At 44.4% G+C, this 24548-nt stretch overlaps 1 long non-coding RNA gene across 1 annotated transcript; it reads right to left on the bottom strand.

Annotated features, from left to right (window-relative positions):
- Nucleotides 1-7753: 7753 nt before the first annotated feature.
- On the bottom strand, nt 7754-23792 carry LOC129705836 (uncharacterized). Its single transcript, XR_008724972.1, has 3 exons — nt 23708-23792; nt 17209-17464; nt 7754-11103 (listed from the first exon to the last, which is right to left on the bottom strand). It is a non-coding gene; the product is annotated as an uncharacterized LOC129705836 (long non-coding RNA).
- Nucleotides 23793-24548: the final 756 nt, after the last annotated feature.

Below are 24548 nucleotides of genomic sequence, written 5' to 3'. Positions count from 1 at the left end.
AGCTTCAGGTTTCTGGGGGTCAACATCTCTGATGACCCTCCTCCCATCCGGGAGGCGCTACAGGTCTCTCCGTTGCCGGACCAGCAGGTTCAGGAGCAGCTTCTTCCCTGCTACTGTTACACAACTTAACTCTGCACATTGGTGATTGCCAGTCACCCCCCACCCCCCACTCCTTCCACCAGAAAAATTGCACTACTGCTACTGTATGTACATATATATAAACTGGTTTCAGTTTCTGACTTTGCACATTAGGATGGGCATGAAGGCTTTGAAGTGGATAAAGCTAAAGAGATTTATTAAAGTGTTGTCAGGGATGAGGGTGTTCAGTTATGTTGATAGTCAGGTCAAGTCAAGTTTATTGTCATTACAAATAGATTCATTGGGTCATAGACAGCGTGGAAACAGACCTTTCAGCCCAACTTGCTCACACCAACCAACATGTCCCATCTACACCTGTCTGCATTTGGCCCATATCCCTCTAAACCTGTCCCATCCACTGTACATCTCTAAATGTTTCTTAAACGTTGCGATAGTACCTGCTGAGTAGGGTGAGTATAAAGATAACCTTGCTTGCAGAAACATTACAGACACGTAGAATTGGGCAAAACACAAAAAAAATCACATGTACATTATACATAAATTACACATATAGTCTGGTCAAGGTCAAATAGCTAAAAATAAGACATTAATGCAAAACATATTTAGAAAAATACTCTAAGTCTATGGTGGCCAAGAGGTGGTCTGTAGAGTTCCATTGCCAAGGTAGGATTAGGATTGTGCAGGAAGATAGACACAAAGTGCTGGAATAGACACAAAGTGCTGGAAGTGCACTCCCATCCATATTAACGGGACGGAGGTGGAACGTGTTTCCAGCTTCAGGTTTCTGGAGGTCAACATCTCTGATGACCCTCCTCCCATCTGGGAGGCGCTACAGGTCTCTCCGTTGCCGGACCAGCAGGTTCAGGAGCAGCTTCTTCCCTGCTACTGTTACACAACTTAACTCTGCACATTGGTGATTGCCAGTCAGCCCCCCACCCCCCACTCCTTCCACCAGAAAAATTGCACTACTGCTACTGTATGTACATATATATATTTTACTGTTCCATTATTCTATGTTCGCTCTTCTGGGTGAGATGCTAACTGCATTTCGTTGTCTCTGTACTGTACACTGCACAATGACAATAAAGATTGAATCTGAATCTGAATCTGAATAACTCAACAGCTCAGGCAGTATCTCTGGAGAAAAATAATTTGTGACATTTCAGGTCAAGAACCTGATGGTTATAGGAAAGTAGCTGTTCGTGAACCTGGTGCCCTGTGCCTTCAGGCATCTATACCTCCTGCTGCTGGTAGGATCAAGAAGCGGGCATAGGCCCAGATGATGAGGATATTTAATGACAGATGCTGCCGATGCTTTAGACGGTGGTGAGTACAGTCCCCGTGAGGGACTTCCCAAGGCAGCATCTCATGTAGATGCTATCGCTGGTGGGGAGTGCAGTGACCATGGTGGACTTGGCTGAGCCCACCACTCTCTACAGCCTTTTGCGTTCCTCTGCATCGGAATTGCCGTACCAGGCCTTGATACAAACAGCCAGGATAGACTAGTGAAAGTGGGATTGATCTCAATGGACAGGGCCAGTGGAAATGGATTTGATTGAAGTATTTGAACTTGTGAAAGGAGTGGACAGCAGTAGAGTAGATCTGTTCCCATTGTTGGAGGAGATCAAGACTCCAATTGAAGTGAGATATAGCTTTGTAAAGTTGTGGTCTGGAATGCACTGTCCAGTCTGGTACTGGAGTCAGGGTCAAGTGTAGTCCTTTAAAGAGCTGGATGAAGGAACACATTTGCAGGCTATGTGGGAGAGGTGAGAAAGTGAGACCAGATGGATTGCTCTGACACAGAGCTAATAAGGGGCAAATAGGCTCAATTGATGCTGTAGCTATTCTGGGATTCCGAGACGTGGTTGTTATTGGATTTGTATCCAGTGGTCTAGACTATTGATTCATAGACATTAGTTCAAATCCAATTATTTAAAATATCAGAATGAAATAAATCTAGAATTGAAAAACAATTGTATTTCAATAAAGCTGATACCCATCCGTACAGAACTTTCCCATTATCAGCTGGTTTGGCTGGTGGGTGACCTGAGACCAATTAATGTGGCTGATAACTAATTACCTTCTCAATGTGGAGGGACATCTATGCCTCCTGACGTGCTAGGCTAGTCATTGAACATATAGGACCCTACATGACTTCTCTACATCTGTTGCTGATTGTATTTATTTCTCTTGTGTTTGCATGTTTGTTTAGCATTAGTTTAACAGACAGACTTTGTGTGCACTGTGGGATAGCATATGGTTGCAAACATCGCGTGTCAAGTTTGACATGTTTTCTTTCCCGTGTAAGTACACAAAAGAAAGGCAGCCCAGAGTCAGATGGTGCAATTCTAGCAGAGGAGAACGTCCATCCCAACGACTCTTATGTACACTCAGTGTAATCTAATATACCTACACTCTTGTACTTAATTATGATTGTGACTATGTTTTATAAGATTTTACTGAACTGTATGCAAAAAAAGGAATTTCACTGTACTAATGTGCAAGTGACAGTAAAGTACCATTGAACCATTTAACCGTATGCAGATCTACGAATGGAAATAGCTCCAAATAAAAACACATTAGTCGATGGACGAAGACCTCATATATAAAATTGCACCTGCCTGACAGTTTCTTCCCAGCTGCTATCAGGCAACTGAAACATCCAAGCACCAACTAGCAAGCAGTCCTGAGCTACTATCTTCCCATTGGAGACCCTTGGGCTATCCCGATTAGGGGTAGGGGGCGCTGCTCTGGCAGCGGCCATGTCAGCAGCGCGTCAGTTTTTTTTCAACTTTTTCTTATTTTTTAGTATGTTTTAAAGTATGTATTTTGTGTTTCTTTGTGTGTTTTGTGTGGGGGGTGGTGTGGGGGGGTAAGGGGGAAACCGCTTTGGTCGCCTCCTCCATGGAGAGGCGACTTTTTTCCAGGTCGCCTCCCCCGTGGCCTAACATCAAGCATCGGCGCGGCCTTTCCCGGAGACGCGCCCGGGGCTTTCAGCAGCAGGCGCAGCGTGGACTCTCGGCGTGGAGCGGGTGAGCCCTCGTTGGGGCTCGCTGGAGGGGAGCACTCCCTTTTGCTGGCCCGGGGCAGCCGGCAGCCTGAAGTCGCAGCCTGAAGTCGCGGTCTGCAGAGCTCCAGCTGGTGCGGCGTCTACAGCCCGGGATCCCTCGTGGGGGACCCGGGGGAAGAAGAAGCCATCACTGCCGGCCCGCGGCCAACTTCTACCGCGGGTCCGGCATGGACTTACCAACACCCCTGGAGGGGAGCTTCGACCACCGGCCCTGCAGTCTACGGTGCTTCTGGCTGCGGCGGAGACTTTAAATCTCGACCGCCGGCCTGCGGCCTACAACAACTTAAAGCTGCAGTCTCCGGTGAGGAAGAGCCGATCCTGGACTGACTCTGGACTCTGGTCCGGTCCACGGGGGGGAAATGGAGGAGGACTGGCCAAATCTTTGTGCCTTCCACCACAGTGATGAATGCTGTGGTGGATGTTTGTGTTACATTTTTTTTAAATTTGTTATTATTTTTTTAAATTGTGGTTGTGTGTTCTTTATTATTGTATCGCTGCTGACAACCCAAAATTCCACCAGCCTGGCTGTGGGGTCATTAAAATACAATACAAAATACAATACAATACAATCTTTGATCGGACTTTACTGGACTTTATCTTGCACTGAATGTCATTCACGTTATTCCCTTTATCATGTATCTGTACCCTGTGGATGGCTCGCTTGTAATCATGTTTTGTCTTTCCGCTGACTGGTTAGCATGGGACAAAAGCTTTTCTCTCTACCTCGATACACGTGACAATAAACTAAACTCAACTGTTGTGTTTTCACTGAGGTCCAGGCCCTCAAAGCGGTGAGTCTGAGCTGCTTTCAATCCATTGCTGCAGCTCTTTGGGAAACAGAAGCTTTCTCTTTAACCCTTTCATCAATGAGTGAGAGATATTAATCTTAGAGCACAGTAAAACTATGATGGGATTTCTTTAGAACTTTTACTGAAAGGATCTCTCCTCTGGTGAATTGACGGTGCTGAACTTTATCCCCCCCCACCCCCCGAGTCCACGCCGACCCTTGATCACCAGTTTGCACTAGTTCTTTGTCATACCAGTCTCGCATCCATTCCCTACATATTAGGGACTACTTTACAGACGATAGTTAACCTACAAACATGCACATCTATGAGATGAGGGAGGAAACTGGAGCTCCTGCAGGAAACCCACGCATAATGGAGAGAATGAGCAAACTCCACACAGATAGCATTTGAAATCAGGGTGAAACTGCGTCTCTGCCAGCTGCACACTGCCGCTCCATTATACGCTGCTTTTTTGACCAGCTTATATTCAACTCATGCAATATATCTTTTACGTGCCTTGACGTCCTGCTTTTCAGATCAGTCTCCCGTGAAGATCCTTAGTGCATTTCACTGCAGTGTAATATGTGTAGCTGTTTAGTTTAGTTAAGTTAAGTTAAGTTTAGTTAAGTTAGGTTTAGAGATACAGCACGGAAACTGACCCTTCGGCCCACCACGTCCGCGCCAACCAGTGATGCCTGCACACTAACACTATCCTACACACACTAGGGACAATTTACAATTTTACTAAATCTACAAACTGTACTTCTTTGGAATGCAGGAGGAAACCAGAGCAACCGAAGAAAACCCACGAGGTCATGAGGTGAATATACAAACTCCTTACAGACAGCACCCGGTCAGGATCGAACCCACGTTTCTGGCGCTGTAAGGCAGCAACTCTACCACGCCACCATGCCACCCATTTTCCTAGTTAAAATCAGAGCCCTTTGACTTAATAGAACACAATATAAAGCAGAATATGTGCAGGAAGGAACTGCAGGTTTACACCGAAGCTAGACACAAAATGCTGGAGTAACTCGGCAGCACAGGCAGCATCCCTGGATAGAAGGAATGGGTAATGTTTCAGCTTGAGGCTCTTCATAAGAATTTACAAGATTCTGTGTCTATCTACAATATAAAGCAGGACAAATCAACTCTAACTAACTTCCACCCTGTATACCCATGATCAACAGTAAGATGATCACCTGTGCTCCCAGCTCACTTCCTTGTGAATCACCCACCTATTGATGCCGAGTTTGAGTTTCTCCAGGACTTCTCATTGTAGCTAGTGACAGTGCAAATGTGACTGCACTTGACATCAAGGGAGAAATTGAGTGTATATAGCATCAAGAAGTCCTGGTAAAATTGAAGTCTATTGACATCAAGGAGAAATACTCTCTAATGGTTATCTTTTTATTGCAGGGTGGCACAGTGACATAGCTAGGGGTAGATTTGCTGCACTACAGCACCAGAGATCTGGGTTGGATCCTGACTATGGTGCTGTCTGTACTGAGTTTCTACATTTTCCTTCTGACCGTGTGTGTTTTCTTCGGGTGTTCCGGTTTCCTCCCACACTCCAAAGACATGCAGGTTTGTAGGTTAATTGGCTTCTGTAAATTGTAAATTGTCCCTAGTGTGTAAGGTAGTGCTAGTATATGGGGTGATTGCTGAACTTGGTGGGCCACAGGGCCTGTTTCCACACTGTATCTCTATAGTAAAGTAAATGAAGGATGAAAAACTGTCTAATGGTTGAAGACACACATTGTAGAGAAGAAGAGAGTTGGGGTTATATGCCACTTGGGTAAGATGCTTGGGTAAGATGCTGCCGGAGTTCTCCCGGGAAACGTCCTAAAAAAACACACTTTTCAGCTGCTTCATCACTGAAATTCCTCCCATCATAGGTTCAGAAGTGTGGGGTGTCACTGTTAATTGCACAACATTCAATTCTATTCGCAACTCCTCAGCAAATGTCTGCTTCCAGCAAAGCCTCCATATCATTCAGGCAAGTCCAATAAATGCCAAGTACAATTTGTTGGTCACAAGTTGCAGGTACTGACCATCTTCCATGAGAGACAATTCACAGTCTGAAGAAGGGTTTCGGCCCGAAACGTTGCCTATTTCCTTCGCTCTGACTATTTATTCACAGTGTTCCTTTGTCAAAAAGGTGCCAGTACGCATATCCATTCCTCACTCTTCGCGTCTATGGCAGACTGTCACACTATAAGCTGCGTAAGTGTTTAAGAGCCTGGCCGCTAATTTTTTTTTTTTCAGTGATGTTACCTTTCAAGATGGAAATGGCTTAATAATTCTGCCTATCGTTTAAATGTCAAGTCTGTTTGTCTTTTTCACTTGCAACAACATTTCAGCCATTATTCTCATATAATCTCTGCTAGCACAATGGTTTTGTGCCAAGTTGGGTTCAACGTGTCCACTTTGGCCGATTGCTCTAATGATTGCTGAGAGCAGAGGGCCTTGCACAAGAGAGTCTATTTTGTGCATCATGAGCTCATTTTGACAAATGCAATTTTCAGCTTATTACCCAAAGCTATAAATATTGAATTAGAGAGTTTACTGTTCAAATAACAGTATTCATAAGTACAGTGGACTGTCTCAGAAAATAACACGTCATTCTTATCAAGACGATCGCAAGAACCCAGTCTCTGCGGATATTTCAGAGCCCTCTCCTGTCTGATTAGTTTAGTTTAGAGATAGACCATGGAAACAGGTCCTTTGGCCCACTGATTCCTCACATACACTCGCACTACCCTAATCACTAAGGACAATTTACAATCTTTATCGAAGCCGATTAACTTACAAACCTACACATCTTTGAAGTGGGGGAGGAAACCGGAGCGTTGGAAATGGAGATGTTGGTTTATAAAAAAAGACACAAAGTTCTTGAGTAACTCAGCAGGTCAGGCAGCATCTCTGGAGAACATGGAGAATATGGGCCCTTCAGCAGAGTCCCGACCTGAAACGTCACCTAATCCATGTTCTCCAGAGATGCTACCTGACCCGTTAAGTTACTCCAGCACTTTGTATTAAAAAAATCATTGATACTTTCCTCGATATAATGTAACATTATTGGGGTTCACAGCAATGCTATTACAGAACTTTAAACAAGCAAAACATTAGGTGACCAATTGCTTGGTCAAAGAGATGGGTTTTAAAATACATCTTAACTGATAGGGAAACTGATAGAGTTTTAGAAGGGTGTTTGAGAGCTGCTCAGATAGCAGCATGGATCAGAGCGGCTGAGTGGCATAGAGGTAGAGTTACTGGACTATTGACCCGGGTTCGATCCCGACTACGGATGCTGTCTGTACAGAGTTTGTGCGTCCTCCCTGTGAGTTTTCTCCAGCTGCTCCGGTTTCATCCCATATTCCAAAGATGTACAGATTTACAGGTTAATTGGCTTCTGTTAAAAAAAAATTGTCCTTTGTATAGAATGCGTGGCTGGGTGATGGCTGGTGGGTGTGGACTCAGTGGGCTGAAGGGCCTGTTTGCACACTGTACCTTTAAACTAAACTAAACTAAACTAAACTAAACTAAACTAGACAAAACATTAATGCTGGAGCAATGTAAACCTGGATTGCCCAAGAGATCAGTAGAGCGCACAGTTCACTGTTCACTGAAGGGCGCAGGGCCAGAGGAGGTTATAGCAATGGTAGCTGGAGCACAGGTCAGGTGTGACTTTGGAAAGGGACAACATCATCTGGTAAGTTACCCCAAACAGATGTGGAATTGACCAGTGGACTTTTAGAATAATTCAGTCTGAAAATAAATAACATCTCCTTTATTGCAATAAGCAGAATTTGTCCAAATTTTCCCTTTTGACAATTACAACTGATTCAGCCAGGGTCTCGACCCGAAACCTCACCCAATACTTCTCTCCAGAGATGCTGCCTGTCCCGCTGAGTTACTCCAGCATTTTGTGCCAATTTCTGGTTCAGCCAGCACCTGCAAGTGAAAATTGATACAAAGTGCTTGATAGGTCAGGCAGCATCTCTGGAGAAAACAAATGTGTGATATTTCGGGTCAGCACCCTTCTTCAGACCCCACCCGAAACGTCACCTATCCTTTTTCTTCAATGATGCTGCTTGATCCATTGAGTTACTACAGCACATTGTGTCTAATTTCAGTGTAAACCAGCATCTGCAGTTCTTTTCTACACCTGCAAGTGAAGTATAGGTTTCTGTCAGAAAACCTCACAAGAAGAGTACACAAATCTTCAAACTCTATTTAGTTTAGTTTAGTTTAGAGATACAGCACGGAAACAGGCCCTTCAGCCCACAGAGTCAGCGCCGACCAGCGATCCCGCACACTCACACTAAGAACAATTTACAATTCTACTGAAGCAAATGAGTCTACAAGCATGTACGCCTTTGGAGTGTGGGAGGAAAGTGTAGCACCTGGAGAAAGTCCACGCAGGTCACGAGGAGAACGGACAAACTCCGTACAGTCAGCACCCATAGTCAGTTTCGAACGCAGGTTTCTGGTGCTGTAACGCAACAACTCTACCATTGCACCTACATGCCGCCCATATATCATGTTTGAGTTGACTCCTAGACACTCGACACACTTTATAACGTTATTCCAGCATTAGGAAGATTGCTTTTCAAATATACAAACTTTAAGGAGTTCCTCTTTCTTTCCACAATGCTGATAAATCAGACTTCTGCCAAGATTTGAATTTAGAGTTTGTTTAAAAAAAAATTATGAATGGACACTTTGCAAAGTGAACAAAATTTGGCTCCTCACTGAACCTTACGTCACATGTCTGATTAGATAATTTGATGCCAATTCATTTCAACTTTCAGTCAGCCTGACGGAACTTTAAGTGCAGCTGCCGCCGATACTCTGGGCTCTGATTGTTTGCGAATCAAATTCAGCGCCTGCAATTACTGATCACTTCAGAATAACAAGCTGTCAACGCAAGTGATATTTCCCTGATGATGAATGTTTGAGTCAAAGATGAAATTATTTCCTTTTTCAGCTTTATCACTGGATTGAGATTGGTTCCCTCCTGCCTGGCATATGTTCACAATGCAGACACTGTAAAAATCCAAGCTGGTTTATATTCTACAGCCTCCTGACATGATTGCCATAAAAGTCGTAGAAAACCCCTATCTTATCTGTAATTTCTGATACAGTTAAAGGGTGACTCATGGCCAAGGTACTAAAGTGAGTTGCTTCAAACAACCGAAGCAAGGGTTTTCTTTTAACTTGATTTACCAGGCAAATGTAAATAGTTTCTAGGTACTTAACAAAATAAATTGGCATATGAAGTCAAATTTAGAAAGTCTCTATGCTGCCTTGCACGCACTCAGTCCCCTATCAGAAAACCTTCAAGTCATACGGTAGATTTCCAATTTCCAAGTTTTCAAAAAGAGCACTGTATCATGTAAGAAGATAGACACAACGTGCTGGAGTAATTCAGTGGGTCAGGCAGCATCTCTGGAGAAAAAGGACAGAGGACGTTTCGGCTCAGAACCCTAGTTCAGTTTTAAGGAAGAGGGATAGGGAACTGAAGGGGGGAAAAGAGACCACCACATCTTTGGATTTTTTTTTTCCAAAATGAAACTTTATTCAGAAATTTAAACACTGTACAAGACAGGAACAGTGTAAAGACTTAAAAGTTTCCTCTGACTGTGATGTCCAGATTTAGGGGTCACTGTCTCAAAATAAGGGATCTGCCATGGGGGGCTGACACGGTGGCGCAGGGGTAGAGTTGCTGCCTTACAGCTCCAGAGACCCGGGCTGCGGGTGCGATCTGCATGGAGTTTGTATGTTCTCCCCGAAAACCTGTGGGTTTTCTCCGCGTGCTCCGGTTTCCTCCCACATTCCAAACACACACAGATTTGTAGGTTAGGAAGGAACTGCAGTTGCTGGTTTAAATCGAAGATAGACATCAAATGTCTAAAAGGAACTGCAGATGTAGATGTAGATGTAGATGCAGCATTCCTTCTCTCCAGAGATGCCGCCTGTCCCACTGTGTTGCATCCGCACAGTGGCACAGTGGTCGAGTTGCTGCTTTACAGTGCCAGAGACCCAGGTTCGATCCTGACTACCAATGCTGTCTGTACGGAGTTTGAATGTTCCCCCTGTGACCACGTGGGCTTTCTCTGGGTGCTCCGGTTTCCTCCCGCACTCCAAAAGATGTACGGGTTTGTAGGTTAATTGGCTTAGGTAAAAATTGTAAATTGTCACTAGTGTGTAGGATAGTGCTGGTGTGTGGGATGATCGCTGGTCGGCATGGGTTTGGTGCGGCGAAGAGCCTGCTTCCACGCAATATCCGTAAAATCTAACACCTAAAGCTATTCAGGACAGAGATGAGAAACGTAGACTTGATGGGCCGAATGGCCTAATTCTGCTCCTATAGCTTATGAACTTATAAACCACCACTGACAATGTGTTCCAGGCCTCCACTGCTCTCTGTGTTAAAAAAAAACTTGCTCCCCATAACTACAGTAAACTATCCCTCTTGCACCTTGTCACTATTAACACAGGAAAGTTCACTGAGGTAAAACGGTCTGAGCAAGCGTGATGGGTTGAATGTGCTTCTCCTGTGTCTGTTTAGAAGGAGGAAGCAAAATACTTACGGGCCATCTTCTGACTGGCTTAAAGGACTTTACAGCCAATTAAGTACTTGAGGTATTGTCACCCTCACAATGCAGCAAAGGCCACAGCCTTTAACCCCCAGACATCATGGAGCTTCACTAGCATTCTGCTGACCAGCAGCACCTTCCTGGGCAAACAGCTGACAGCTGATCAATGGTATTCATATGGGCCCCTTCCATTTCAAATCTTCCTGGCATTCAGCACAGGAGCCCTCTCCTGCCAGGGGTTAAAATCCCTGGGACTGACTGTAGCTGCCACAATGCAACGGCGAGCGGCGTCAGGGAACTCACACAGAGAGGCAGCACTGGTAGCCAAGGATCAGCCAAGCACGAGATGTGGAAGGGGTGCAATGTGTCACATGTGCACTGAGTGGCAGTAGTGTGGCAGGTGGCAAGTCATCCCCCTCGACAATATGTTAGTTGACACTTCTTTCCGATGATAACGTCGGGATCCTCCTTCCCTGTTTGTTGCCAAGACTGCACCACCCAGTCAGTCTAGGTGATGACTTGACACTCAACAGATGGTGTCCTGTGGGGGTAAACAACAACAGAACAATGAGACCAGATTGATAGTATCTTTGCACTCTTCAGGCATGTCACAGATTTCCTCATATCCATATTACAACTACACAGTCAGTGTCTTTTTTTCTGAGGCGGAAAAAAATGCAGCAAGTCTGGCTGTAAAATCCTTTTGAATGGATCAAAGGGGAGAATTGCATATTTTTAAAATGAGATGTCCTTTTATTCTCATCGCAGTGGGGATACTGTGGTGGAATATTTTACACTTGGTTGAGGGAGGGGGAGAATCTGAAGATTACTTCATCCAAAGTAGCCTCTGTGGTTCCTTACTCTCCAAGTCATTTATGTTATGCACTCTATATTATTTTATATTAACATGATATCCCTGGTCCTGATTTACATTATATCCCTGATCCTGTCTTGGGGCAGTATTCCCTTCTGTATTCCCCTCTCCATGGCATATCACAGCCACTTACATTGTGCTCCCATCTCCCTCCATCGCTTTTCTCATCTATGTGCCATTTTCTCTAATTACCCCTTTTACTATCACAACTAACTTCTCCTTTCACTATCGATATTAATTATCTCGCATGGTTATCCATTTCCCCTCTCCCTGTGAGCCTCAGTATCATTTATTTCACCTTCCCTCTGCGCTCCATATTTCTGCTCTTCCCTCTCCCTTCTCCTCAATGCCCAGGCTCAATGGCCATCTAGGTCTCCCGGATGCCAGAACTTTATAATGGACAATAGACAATAGACAATAGGTGGAGGAGTAGGCCATTCGGTCCTTCGGCCCTTCGAGCCAGCACCACCATTCAATGTGATCATGGCTGATCATCCACAATCAGCACCAGGTTCCTGCCTACTCACCATATCTCTTGATTCCTCAATCTTTAAGAGCTCTATCTAACTCTTTCTTGAAAACATCCAGAGAATTGGCCTCCACTGCCTTCTGATATAACCACAGATTCACCAATTCTCTGGGTGAAAAAGTTTTTTCTCAGCACCGAAAACAGGCTTAAATCTCCCCTGGTTCCTACAAGTCCGTGCCATGAACAACTTTTTTGTTTCCCCCTTAGTCCTTTTAACCTGCCTGCACTCATACCATAACCCTCCCACACTTCCCTGGCCTCCTCCATCCATGAATCTGCCTATCCACCTCATTTATTTTCTAAAAAGGCATAAACATTGATACCCAATGAACACCCTGCCTCCACTTCACTTCCACTTGGTCAAGCACATTTTTCCTGCACCCCCCCCCCTCTCCCCGAGTAAATCCCGTTCGCCCCATCACTTTACTATCTACCCCTAAACTTCTGTCCCCCCCCCCCCCCCCCCAATTCTGAAGTCATGTTACCTCTGCCATTAAATCTTCCCTCTTCTCCTTTGATGTCAGGGAAATACAAGCTTGTAGGTAGCTTGGGATTATGAGGCGAGATTATTCCACAGATTCACAATTCTCTGGGTGAAAAAGTTTTTCCTGTCATCTTCTACGTTCTAAATGGCCATCTACCATTTATTCTTAAACTGTTTGATATCCCACCATGTCTGGACTCCCCCCAACATCAGGAACGATGGTTCCACCTATCCTTTTTAGCTCCTGTCCACCCCCACCTCCCCCCTCATAATAATGGCTTTATATGTTCAGTCAATAAGATATCCTCTCATCCTTTTAAATTTCCAGAGGATACAAGCCCAGCAACTCCGCTCCATTCTCTATCAACATATATGACGGAATGTCAGATATGTTAATTCCCACTCCCACACTGACTTGAACATTCCTGGCCTCCTCCACTGTCAAGGTGAATCTGAATGGTAACTGGAAGAACAGCACCTCATACTTCACTCGGTGGTCTACAACACAAAGGCATAAACATTGAATTCTCCAATTTCAGGTAATGGACCCCCTGCTCTTTTCCTTTCTCTCTCTTCTCCTATCTATCTTGGTCATCTCACACACACCTTTTTCCTGCATTTCCCCCCAACACCCCCCCCCACTGCCCCCTATCATCCCGTTTCTCTCCCATCACTTTACTATATCTACCCATCACCCACACCCTCCTGCCACCCCCTCCCCCCCCCCCCCTTACAACACACAAACTCCATCATTACCATCTGCCATTCTTCTTCACTCTGCTCCACTCTTTACCTTCCTTTGATGTCAGAAGAGAGAATACAAAGGCTCTTAGGTAGGCAGGGACTAAAGGGATTAGGCAGGCGAGATTAGTTTTTCTTGGCATCATGTTCAGCGCAGACATTGTGGGCTGAAGGGCCTGTTCCTGTGCTGTGCTCTTCTACCTTCTGTGTTCTCATCTATAGCCTTTTGTTCCTCACCTCCCAGCCCCTTTGATATCCCACCATGTCTGTTACCTGCCCAACCACCCCTCCTCGACTGAATCCACCTATCGCTCATTAGCTCCTGCCTCACCCCCACCTCCACCCCTCATCTCCTTATACTGGCTGCTTACCCTCTACCCTTTCAGTCCAGATGAAGCGTCTTGGCCTGAAATATTGGTTGTCCATTTTCCACCAAGGATGCTGCCTGACCCACTGAGTTCTTCCAGCAACTCTCCTTGTTATGCTCAGTCTCTATGTCCTTACTCTACTATGCACTATATTTCCAATATGGAAGCTTCTCTTTACATGTTTCTCACCAGTTCACTCTCCGCTTTGTTATACTGTTCCCACTGCACTCTCCATCTCTCTCTCACTCTCACTCGCATTTGCTCTCTCTCCATTATTCTCCATTTCCTTTCTCAGCCTTGCTGCTTTCATCCCACTTTGTGCTATTCCTGACTACAATCCTGTTGTGTTCCCGTACTTCCATTTCCTCTGGAATTACATTTCATTCCTCCTCTCCTCTCCTTACATGACAACTCTTTTGTCTCCTTTTCACCTCTAGCCTTTGCCACTCACACACCACCCATCGCCAATCAAACCCCCATCCCCTCACACCTATAAGGACACAAAGTGCTGGAGCACCTCAGCGGGTCAGGCAGCATCTCTGGAGAATGTGGACAGGCGAGTTTTCAGGTTAAGATCCTTCTTCAGACCTTTTGACTGCCACCTCACCAGTATCCACCTATCACTGAATCACCTATCACCTATCTGACAAAGGGTCTCGACCCGAAATGTCGCCCATTCCTTCTCTCCAGAGATGCTGCCTGTCCCGCTGAGTTACTCCAGCTTTTCTGTATCTATCACTTAGTCCTGCCCCCTCTCTCTTTTCCAGCTTTCTCCCCCCTTACAATCAGTTTGAATAAACATAATAATAATAATAATAATAATAATAATAATAATAATAATAATAATATGCAGCTTCCATCCGATGTCATAACTTAATATAACTTAAATAACTAATAAAATTTAATTTAGATATCCTGAGAACATGGTTTGTAAAAAGACCATTAAAACAGTAAAACCTCCTGAAGTCGATAATCAGCTCCTTGGTCTTGGAGGTGTTTAGGGACAAGTTGTTACGTGAGCACCAGTCCACCAGGTTCTGCATCTCCGCTCTGTAGTTTGTTTCATCACCGTTGGTGATCAGCCCGATCACCGTTGTGTCGTCAGCAAACTTGACGATGGTGTTGGTGTCGAATGCAGGAACACAGTCGTGTGTGAAGAGGGAGTAGAGCATGGGGCTCAGTACACAGCCCTGTAGTGTGCAGGTGCTCAGGGTGATAGTGGAGGACAGGTGCGGGCCCAGTCTCACTGCCTGCGGTCGCTCCGTCAGAAAATTCACGATCCAGTCGCATATCGGCGAGCTGAGGCCTTGCTGGTGGAGTTTGGTGGCGAGATTGGTGGGGTTGACCGTATTGAAGGTAGAGCTATAGTCTATGAAGAACATCATCTGTTTATTCCCTCCACAGATGCTACCTGATCCGCTGAGTTCCTCCAGCACTGTGCTTTGTTCGGGATTCCAGCATCTGCAGTTATTTATGCAGTTTGTTTCTATTTCCACTGTCAACAAATTGCTCTATCTACTACTCTAACCTTTCAGTGTGCAGTTTTTGGGGTGGCACAGTGGCGCAGCAGTAGAGCAGCTGCCTTACAGTGCCAGAGTCCCAGGTTCGATCCTGACTACGGGTACTGTCTATATGGAGTTTGCACATTTTTCCTAAGACCACGTGGGATTCCTCCAGGTAATCCGGTTTCCTCCTACACTCCAAAGAAGTGTAGGTTTGTAGGTCAAATGGCCTTCGTAAATTGTGCTTACATGTGCAGGATAAAACTAGTGTGAATGAGTGAACATTGGTTGGTGCGGGCTCGGTGGGCCGAAGGACCTTGTTTCACGCTGTATCGCTCAACTAAAGTCATAGAGTCATAGTCATGCAGCGTGGAAACAGGCCCTTCAGCCCAACTTACCCACACTGACCAACATGTCCCTTTTACACTAGTCCCACCTGCCTGCATTTGGCCCATGTCCAAAATATTTTGGGCGTCTACCCGATCTCTTCCTCTCAAGATTTTGTACACCTCTGTAAGATTACCCTCATGCCTCTAAACTAATCTACACTAATGGCACTAAACTAAACTGAGCTTTCATGTTGCCTGCGGAACTATGCACCATGAAGCTACTTCTGTGGACTAACCTCTATCTGGCTTGTGCCTCTGGAAATAACTTGTCTCAGCTAGTGTTCAAGATGCCATCTCTTCTTGAGTTTAGCGTGCGATCAATGGGGGCCTATTCAACTGAAAAAAGCACTTCAGAGTCATACAGTCATGGTGTCATGGAGAGGTAGTCTTAGAGTACTGAAGCAAGCTCTTTGGTCTACAGCAACTATTGAATGCTAATCCCATTTTCCAGCACTTGGCCTATGGGCTTCTGTGCCAGTTTAAGGAGCTTTTGAGGTACCACAGATATCGTTGAAAAGCAAGTACTTAATATGCGGGTACTATGTAAACTCTTGGCTTAAAGCTGACTTTAAATTGTCCTTAAATTGCCTTTGCTTTCAACTTAGAAGTCATCGGGATAAATGATCCGTTTACTAATAATCCAAGCAGGAGACAATGTAAATAGGCTTTAGCACTGAGAACTTAATTTCTTTTGAACCTTGCAAACACACAAACACCTTCCATTGGCAAATATCAAGAAGTAGCTGTAATTATGCAGAGAATGGCAGCGAATGCAAATAAGCTGAAAAGCCACAAAGAACACAATGACTGGAGTAATTTGACCCTTGCTATGATTAGTTAAGTGGCATTGAAATGCCAACACAACCCTCCATGGTACAGTGAAGTGCGCGCAAGAGAAAAGTCCATGCGGGAGAGAAAGAAAAGTCCCAAGATGTGCAAAACCATCGCTGACGTTTGGATTTACTGGTTCTTTATTCCATGGAACGAACTGTCGGAGGAGGCAGTTGAGGCAGGGACTATCGCAATGTTTCAGAACCATTTAGACCGATACATGATGGATAGGATAGGATTAGAGGGATATGGGCCATACACAGGCAGGTGGGATGTATAAATGGGACATGTTGGTCAGCATGAGCATGTTGGGCCGAAGGGCCTGTTTCCACACTGTATGACTCTGTGACGCACTCTATGGTTACATCCCACCACCTTGCAGGAGGAGGATTTCACCACTCTGCTGATATAGTTTACAACTGGAATAGACCAGCCTGTTAGTACAACTTATGTTTCTATTTGTCTATGTTTAGGTTTAGGTTTATTATTATCATGTGTATCGAGGTACAGCGAAAGGTTTTGTTCTGCATGGTATCCAAACTGAGTAGATAATATAATACATAAATACAATTAACTCAAACTCAAATACAGTCAGTAGAGTTAAAGGGAAGATGGAGAGTGCCGAATATAGTTCTCAGCATTGTAGTGCAATAGTTTAGAAATGCAGCTTGGAAACAGGCCTTTCAGCCCACCGAGTCCGTGCCGACCAGCGATCCCCATACACTAGCACTCTCCTACGCACGAGGGATAATTTACAATTTTGCCAAGCTAATTAGCCTGCAAACCTGTACATCATTGGAGTGAGGGAGGAAACCGGAGCATCCGGAGAAAACCCACGCAGGTCATGTGGAGAATGTACAAACTCCATACAGATATCACCCAAAATCAGGTAGCAACTCTACCACTGCGCCACTCGTGTCACACGTACCGGCAATCAGTTCAACAGACAAAGTCCAATGTACACAATGGGGTAGAGGTGCATCAGACAGCACCCTAGCTTTTGACAGGATCGTTCAGAAGCCTGATAACTGAGGAGAAGAAGCAATTGCTGAGTCTGGCGGAGTGCGTTTTCAAGCTTCTCTTGATGGAAGCAAGGAGAAGAAGGAATGTTCGGGATGGGATAGGTCTTTGATTATCTTGGCTGCTTTTCCCATCGGTTTCGGTCTAGAGACAATGCCCAATGCCTGCAATGAGGTAGAAATGAATCAGACAGTATTTATATATTTAGTACTGGCCCAATTCAATGAGGACACCAACCAAATATATATTTGGTGTCGAGACCCTTCCTCTGTCTGAAAAAGGGTCTCGACCCGAAACGTCACCTGTTCCTTTTCTCCAGATATGCTGCCTGACCTGCTGATTTACTCAAAAGTTTTGTGTCTATCATCAGTGTAAACCAGCATCTGGAGTTCCTTCCAACACTAAGATTAAACACTGTAGGGTTAAAACAAAATGCTGGTAAGTGGTGTACATCACTATAAAGTGCCTGATTATGTCACTGCCTGCCCATTGCCTGAGCTGCTCTCAATGCTGAGCTTGGAATGAAACCATTGATTGCGTCCACTTCCTGACCTCAGCAAGGATTAATTGGTAAAACAAATCAAGTTAGCTACAGAGAGAAAAAGTGTTGTGGGGGGTGGAGGTAGGAGTGGGGGTGTGTGCAGTGTTAGGGTGGGTGGAGGGGGAGAGAGCACTCGGGGAAGGTCAACTCCTGGCAGATGCTACCGTATTTGTTTAACAGCCTCTGAAGCTTGGGCAATCGCTGGGACAGGGCAGGGAAGGTCAGGCCAATTGTCTTCTGTCACCACACATAGTTACTGACTTCTCAGCGCAACAGCCTGTTCCAACCCAGCGCTCCGTCCCCTCTCCCCAGGACTGTCGTGGAGGAAACGTGCAGCTGCAACAGTGCCACGGTAACCATTAGTCATCCTGACACAAGTCACACAAAACTCTCACCCTGCAACGAGTGTTCATGCTAAAGCCTTTGTCAGCCACTCGCTTACCAGGGCTCGGAGAATGTACCTCGCTTTATTCCCCAGTCAAAGGGAGTGGGAGTCCAGGCTTTGTTGCAGAACATACATCACTCCTGGGTCCTTTCACCACCCAACATCCCCCAAAGGCTGCTCTGAAATTTACGAAATTAAATTAAGTTTCATGGCAAATATTTGCTGTTAATTTCCTTTTTAAGTAAGTCTTTCTGCTTAGAAAAGACAAATGCCAACATTTCCTCCATTGCACCATCCGTCATCATCAGTGTGTGGGCCCTGGAGATGGGGGGGGGGGAGCTGATTGCTTTGAGCACTGAAAACATTTGCCATGCAGGTTATCGTTAAAGCCTGTTCAATCCCAGACATTACAACTGGAAATACTTCAAAACCGAAGGGAGGGTGATGTGAAAAGTGAAAAGTGAAAAGCAGCCTCCGAATGATTGGGGCGGTTTGATTCGGTTGGTTAAGCAGCTCACAAAAGTTTTGCCCAAGTTTGTTCTTGATTGAACGTAGTCATTCCACACTTACAGCACAAACCAAGTCACTCATTCCAACACAGACCAGTTATTTTTTGAGTGAAACTGCTCGGTGAATGCATCCAGGTAAAAGTTGTGGAGAATGTTTAGAGTGAATACGTAGAAACAAGGAACTGCAGATGCTGCTTTACCAAAAGAAAGGCACTAAGTGCTGGAGTAACTCTGCGGGTCAGACAGCATCCGTGGAAAACATGGATAGGCGACTTTTATGTTCGGGACCCGTCTTCAGATTGAGATTGAATTTTCTGGCAGTATTTGCCAATAGTTTCCAACTAAAAAAGGTGGAAAGCTGGAATCTATGAATTTACATGCTGGTGCAGTGGTAGAGTTGCTGCCCTACAGCACCAGAGACCCAGGTTTGATTCTGACTATGGATTCTGTCTGTGCGGAGTTTGTATGTTCTCCCTGTGACCGTGTGGGTTTTCTCCAGGTACTCTGGTTTACTCCCACATTCTAAAGACGAACAGGTTTGTAGGTTTGATTTCATTTCAGTAGGTTCAGTAAAGATTGTAAATTGGTACTTGTGTATAGGATAGTGTTAGTCGGGGATCACTGGTCAGCGCAGACACGGTGGGCCGAAGGGCCTGTTTCTACGCTGCATCCATAAACTAAACTAAACTAAACACCATGAGAGTTAACAATTCTGTGTATCAGATTCTGTCTCCCATGACTGGCTTCTAATTAAGAGCTCTGCCGAAATAATCCCAATAAGAAATAGAGTTATAAACTCCATTTGTAAAGATAACTGATCAAAGAAGGAAACAGTGACAGTTGTATAACATGAAAATGCATTGTTAAATCAGGAAATGTACTTTTGGACAAAGTGAATCCCCCTCTGCTGTGGCCCTGCCCTGGCATGGTAAACCCTTGAACAACATGGCATGTTGCCGACAGGTCCATTCCAGACTGCAGGATTATGTGCTGGGGGATTTGCTGAAGCTTGGTGGAGCCAACTCGCTGGAGTTTAGAAGAATGAGGGGGGACCTCATTGAAACATACAGAATAGTGAAAGGCTTGGATAGAGTTTATGTGGAGAGGATGTTTCCACTAGTGGGAGAGTCTAGGACTAGAGGTCATAGCCTCAGAATTAAAGGACATTCTTTTTGAAAGGAGATGAAGAGAAATGTCTTTAGTCAGAGGGTGGTGAATCTGTGGAATTCTTTGCCGCAGAAGGCTGTGGAGGCCAAGTCAGTGGATATTTTTAAGGCAGAGATAGATAGATTCTTGATTAGTACAGGTGTCAGAGATTATGGGAGAAGGCACGAGAGTGGGGTTAGGAGATAGAGATAGATCAACCATGATTGAATGGCGGAGTAGACTTGATGGGCCGAATGGCCTAATTCTACTCCTATTCCTTATGACGCCAAGGCCCTGTGGGGGAAGGACCACAGGAGAGCTACTGCGGAAGCACTTTGGGGGGCAGGGTCAGGTGGGGACACACCCCAAACAAGGGAAGAGATATCAACCCAGGGGTCCACAGGAGTAGCAAGGAAGCTTGATATAAGTATGGTTTCATTATATTCACTAATTAATATAATGAATGTATGAACCCTGAGAATATTGGAAGAGTTGTTGCACTGCTCTTGTGTTGTACATATCTTTGGTCTTATTCAGAGTAAAGTTTAATTTTGGAAATAAATAAATACTGACAATGTTGTTTGAGATGAGTTTAGTTTATTACCACATGTACCAAGGTTTTGTGCATGCTAACCAGTCAGCGGAAAGACAATACATGATTGCAATTGAGCCATCCACAGTGAACAGATACAGGGGTAAAGGGAATAATGTGAATAATGTTTAGTGTGAGATAAAGTCCTGTAAAGCCCGATTAATGATAGTCCAAGAGTTTCCAATGAGGAGATCTTGAATCTTGCTGAAGGTAGTCCCAGAAATTCATCTCCTTAGTAAAGTACCTCTGAGGCACAAAAACTTTAGCATAATGCAGCAAGTGGGAGTGACTTAATTGTTTTTTTACACCTTTGCATAACAAAATGTTTTATTAGTAATTGAATTTTTCATATGTTTATCACTATGTTGCTTTTTTATATTCTAACATTCCTCCGCATTCTGCAGCAGACTTTGAACAAACTGGTGCCCACTATGGGAGGCCACTTTCAAATAATCCCTGCTTTAGATAAAGGCAATGCTGGTTTCATCCTTCCTCAAACACACTGCAGAAGAGATTATTCTCACTGTCCATGCCTGAATAATGGCTGGAAGCAAGTGGAGAAGATGGTTTGGATCTGACACGCCTGCTTTTTTCCGAATCAGAGCCCCATCCAATTCTCCAGCTGGGTCCTGCACTGGTTCCAGAAGTAGACAGACACAAGGGACTGCAGATTTTAGTTTAGTTTAGTTTAGTTTAGAGATACAGTACAGAAACAGGGCCTTCGGCCAACCGAGTCTGCACCGACCCGCGATCCTGTGCACAAACACTATCCTTCACACTAGGGCCAATTTACAGAAGCCAATTAACCTGGCACTGTGAGGCAGCAACTCTACCGCTGCACCACTGTGCTGCCTTAAATTAGCAGATGCTGGTTCAGAAAAAAGACACAAAGTGTTGGAGTCACTCTGTTTCCAGAGGTAATAAAAAGGAACTGCAGATGCTGGTTTTACCAAAGATAGACACAATATGCTGGAGTAACTCAAGGCAGCATCTCTAGAGAAAATGGATAGGTGACATTTTGGGTTGGGACCCTTCTTCAGACCTGAACCCAAATGAGTCTGAAGACAGGTCCCGACCACGACAGGTTTTCTCCAGGTGCTCCATTTTCCTCCCACACTTCAAAGACGTACAGGTTTTAGGTTAATTGGCTTTGGTAAAAATTATAAATTGTTCCTAGTCTGTAGGACAGTGCTAGTATATGGGGATTGCTGGTCCACACGGACTCGGTGGGCCGAAGGGTCTGTTTCTGCGCTGTATCTCTAAACTAAGCAAAATTAAGTTTAGCATTTCACGTAATGTTTTGGTGTTTGCTGATCTTGCGATTCAGCTGCCCAAGGATGCTGCAATACCCTCAGAAATTTTCATTTGTCCCATTGTTCTATGTGGGACTTTACAGTGTGAAAAATAGCAGCTGTACCTCTCCACATAGCAGGCATGATACAATGCAAGTTACTGGCTGTGAAATGCTTTGAGACAGTCTTAAGAGACCTGATGCGGCGCTACCTCAATGCCGGCCCTCTCTTATACTCTTCTCATCTACAGTGGACACGCTTATCTACAATCAAGCACTCATCATTTTGTTTTTTTCAGGAAGGATTACAACCACCGCCCTATCAAGATTTTTATAAATAACTTTGCAGTTCAATGTGCAGCATCCACACTGCCTAAAGCAATCCCCGTCATTTCTTCAGAAATTCTTCAACGTAAAACAATAAAGCGGATCTTTTGATATATAAAAAGAGAAAGACACAGAAGGCTTTAGTGGAAGGAAAATCACATTGGGTTTGCTTCACACTCCGACCATAGAGGTCTTGGATAGTAATGATTAAGCTTCATTGAGAATTTCACGCTTGTCGATTCCATCTGCGTTTGTTCAATTTCCTCCAGTGAAGGTCCTTTTAGTGCACACACTGTAATGTTCATCATATCATTAGTACGCCAGAGGTTGCATTAATGAGCGTGAAGCATGAAAACAGGGTCTTCAAAAAGACAAAAAAACAAATTCTGATTAAGCAGTGCATGCTCGGCATTTAGAAGCTGGCTCCGGGATTCGATGTTGCTGCGAACCAGTTAATGATATGCTAAGCCGGAGTGTCGGAGAATACAGTAGCCTCAGGAAATTGCAACAGTCCACTATCATTGCAGAAATCACCATTTCAGAGGAAATTAAACTTCCATTTTGCTTCTAGCTGTCACTCTCATGCAATGACACGAGGTGAGGTGGGTTTATGAGAGTCGGTTCAATAAATTGAGAATCTCGGCTTTGCTAATTCAGAGTGGAAAAGGGCAAGGTTGGGATGGGATGAGGAGCAGAATAAATGATTATTTGTCCTGCAATCGCAGGAGATGCATCAGCATCCAAGGGCGAAGGAAATTGCAGAGAATTGTGGACGCAGCCCAGATCATCATACAGACCAGCCTCCTTTCCATTGTCTCCATTTATACCTCGCGTCACCTCAGCAAGGCCAGCAGCATAATCAAGAATGATTCGCACCCTGGCTACTCCCACTTCTCCCCTCCCCCATCGAGCAAAAGGTATAGAAGTGCGAAAAACACACACACCTCCAGATTCAGGGACAGTTTCAGCCCCGTTGTTATCAGGCCTACCGACAACTGGAGAACAGTCCGGGACTTCTATCTACCTCATTGGGGACTCTCGGACTATCTTTGGTCAGACTTTACTGGCTTTATCTTGCACTAAACGTTATTCATGTTATTTGCTTCATCACGTATCTGTAAACTGTGGATGGCACGATTATAATCACGTATTGTCTTTCCGTTGACTGGTTAGCACGCAACAAAAGCTTTTCACTGTACCTTGCTATACGTGACAATAAACTAAACTAAAGTCAAATATATTCATCAATCCTATCCTCACACTACTGCCCTCCTGCTTCACAGCACATCTGCAAGAGGAAGATGACTGAACTTCGGGTAACGTTGATTACGCTGTGTGGCGATGTTTATGTTAAATCCTATCGTATATCGTGTTCACTTTATTTGTATGGCTGTATGGCAACTCAAATCTCACTGTACCAATTGGTGCATGTAACAATAAATGTAACTTGAACTTGAACTTGCCTGTGTAGGAAGGAACTGCGGATGCTGGTTTAAACCGAAAATAGACACTAAATGCTGGAGTAACTCAGCAGGACAGGCAGCATCTTTGGATAGAAGGAATGGGTGATGTTTCGGGTCCAGACCTTTCTTCAGACTGAATTGTCTGCTGCTTACCTTCTGCTCTCCTGAATGCCTCCTGATCTGGACTTTTTACATGAACTTTGCAAGGTGGAATTTCAGCAGAAGAGGATTCATTAGCTTTTTTTTTCTGTGGAGGAAAATCAAATCAGCACAAGAAAAGGAATATTTTGTTTTGTCTCAAAGTATAAACTTCAATACAGCTCCCTGCCTGCTTCACTGATGCAAGCTTGGAATGGCAGGAAGTAAACAGAAATGTTCCATCTGACTGAATGGTACTTGGGCATCGTTGGAAGTTAGATAAATTGTACACGCTGACTGTACAACAATTTCAACTCTTGGCAAAAAGATGCTCCAGCCACCAATTATATGTGCATACTTAGAAAGTGAAACTACTTCAGTGAAACACTTGATCCCGCTCTCCACACAAGGTCATGTTTGATCTGACCTTGGCCACAGCTCCTTTTTCCTGCCAGTTGCTCACAGCCCTTGAATCTCCGAGCCAAGAGGCAAGAGTGTTTTATTGTCATTTGTCAAACAGAACAATTCTTACTTGCAGCAGCACAACAGAATATGTAAATATGGTACTCCATAAACAATGTAATAAATGAAAAAAAGTTCAATATATATACTGAACTATTTTTTCAATTATATATACTGAACTTTCTTTCCATTATATCCACTGAATCTTTGTCTCAATCATTGTTTTGTATACATTATATATATGTTATTATATTATATATACATGCATACACACACAATTATATATATATAAAATATGATATAATATATATATATATATATGCTGCCTCACTCGCTGAGTTACTCCAGCATTTTGTGTCTACCTTCAATTTAAACCAGCATCTGCAGTTCTTCC

Source organism: Leucoraja erinacea, chromosome 18, assembly GCF_028641065.1.
Source record: "Leucoraja erinacea ecotype New England chromosome 18, Leri_hhj_1, whole genome shotgun sequence".
Lineage (NCBI taxonomy): Eukaryota > Metazoa > Chordata > Chondrichthyes > Rajiformes > Rajidae > Leucoraja > Leucoraja erinaceus.
The sequence above is the reverse complement of the archived record's forward strand: the minus strand, read 5'-3'. Positions and strand labels throughout refer to the sequence as shown.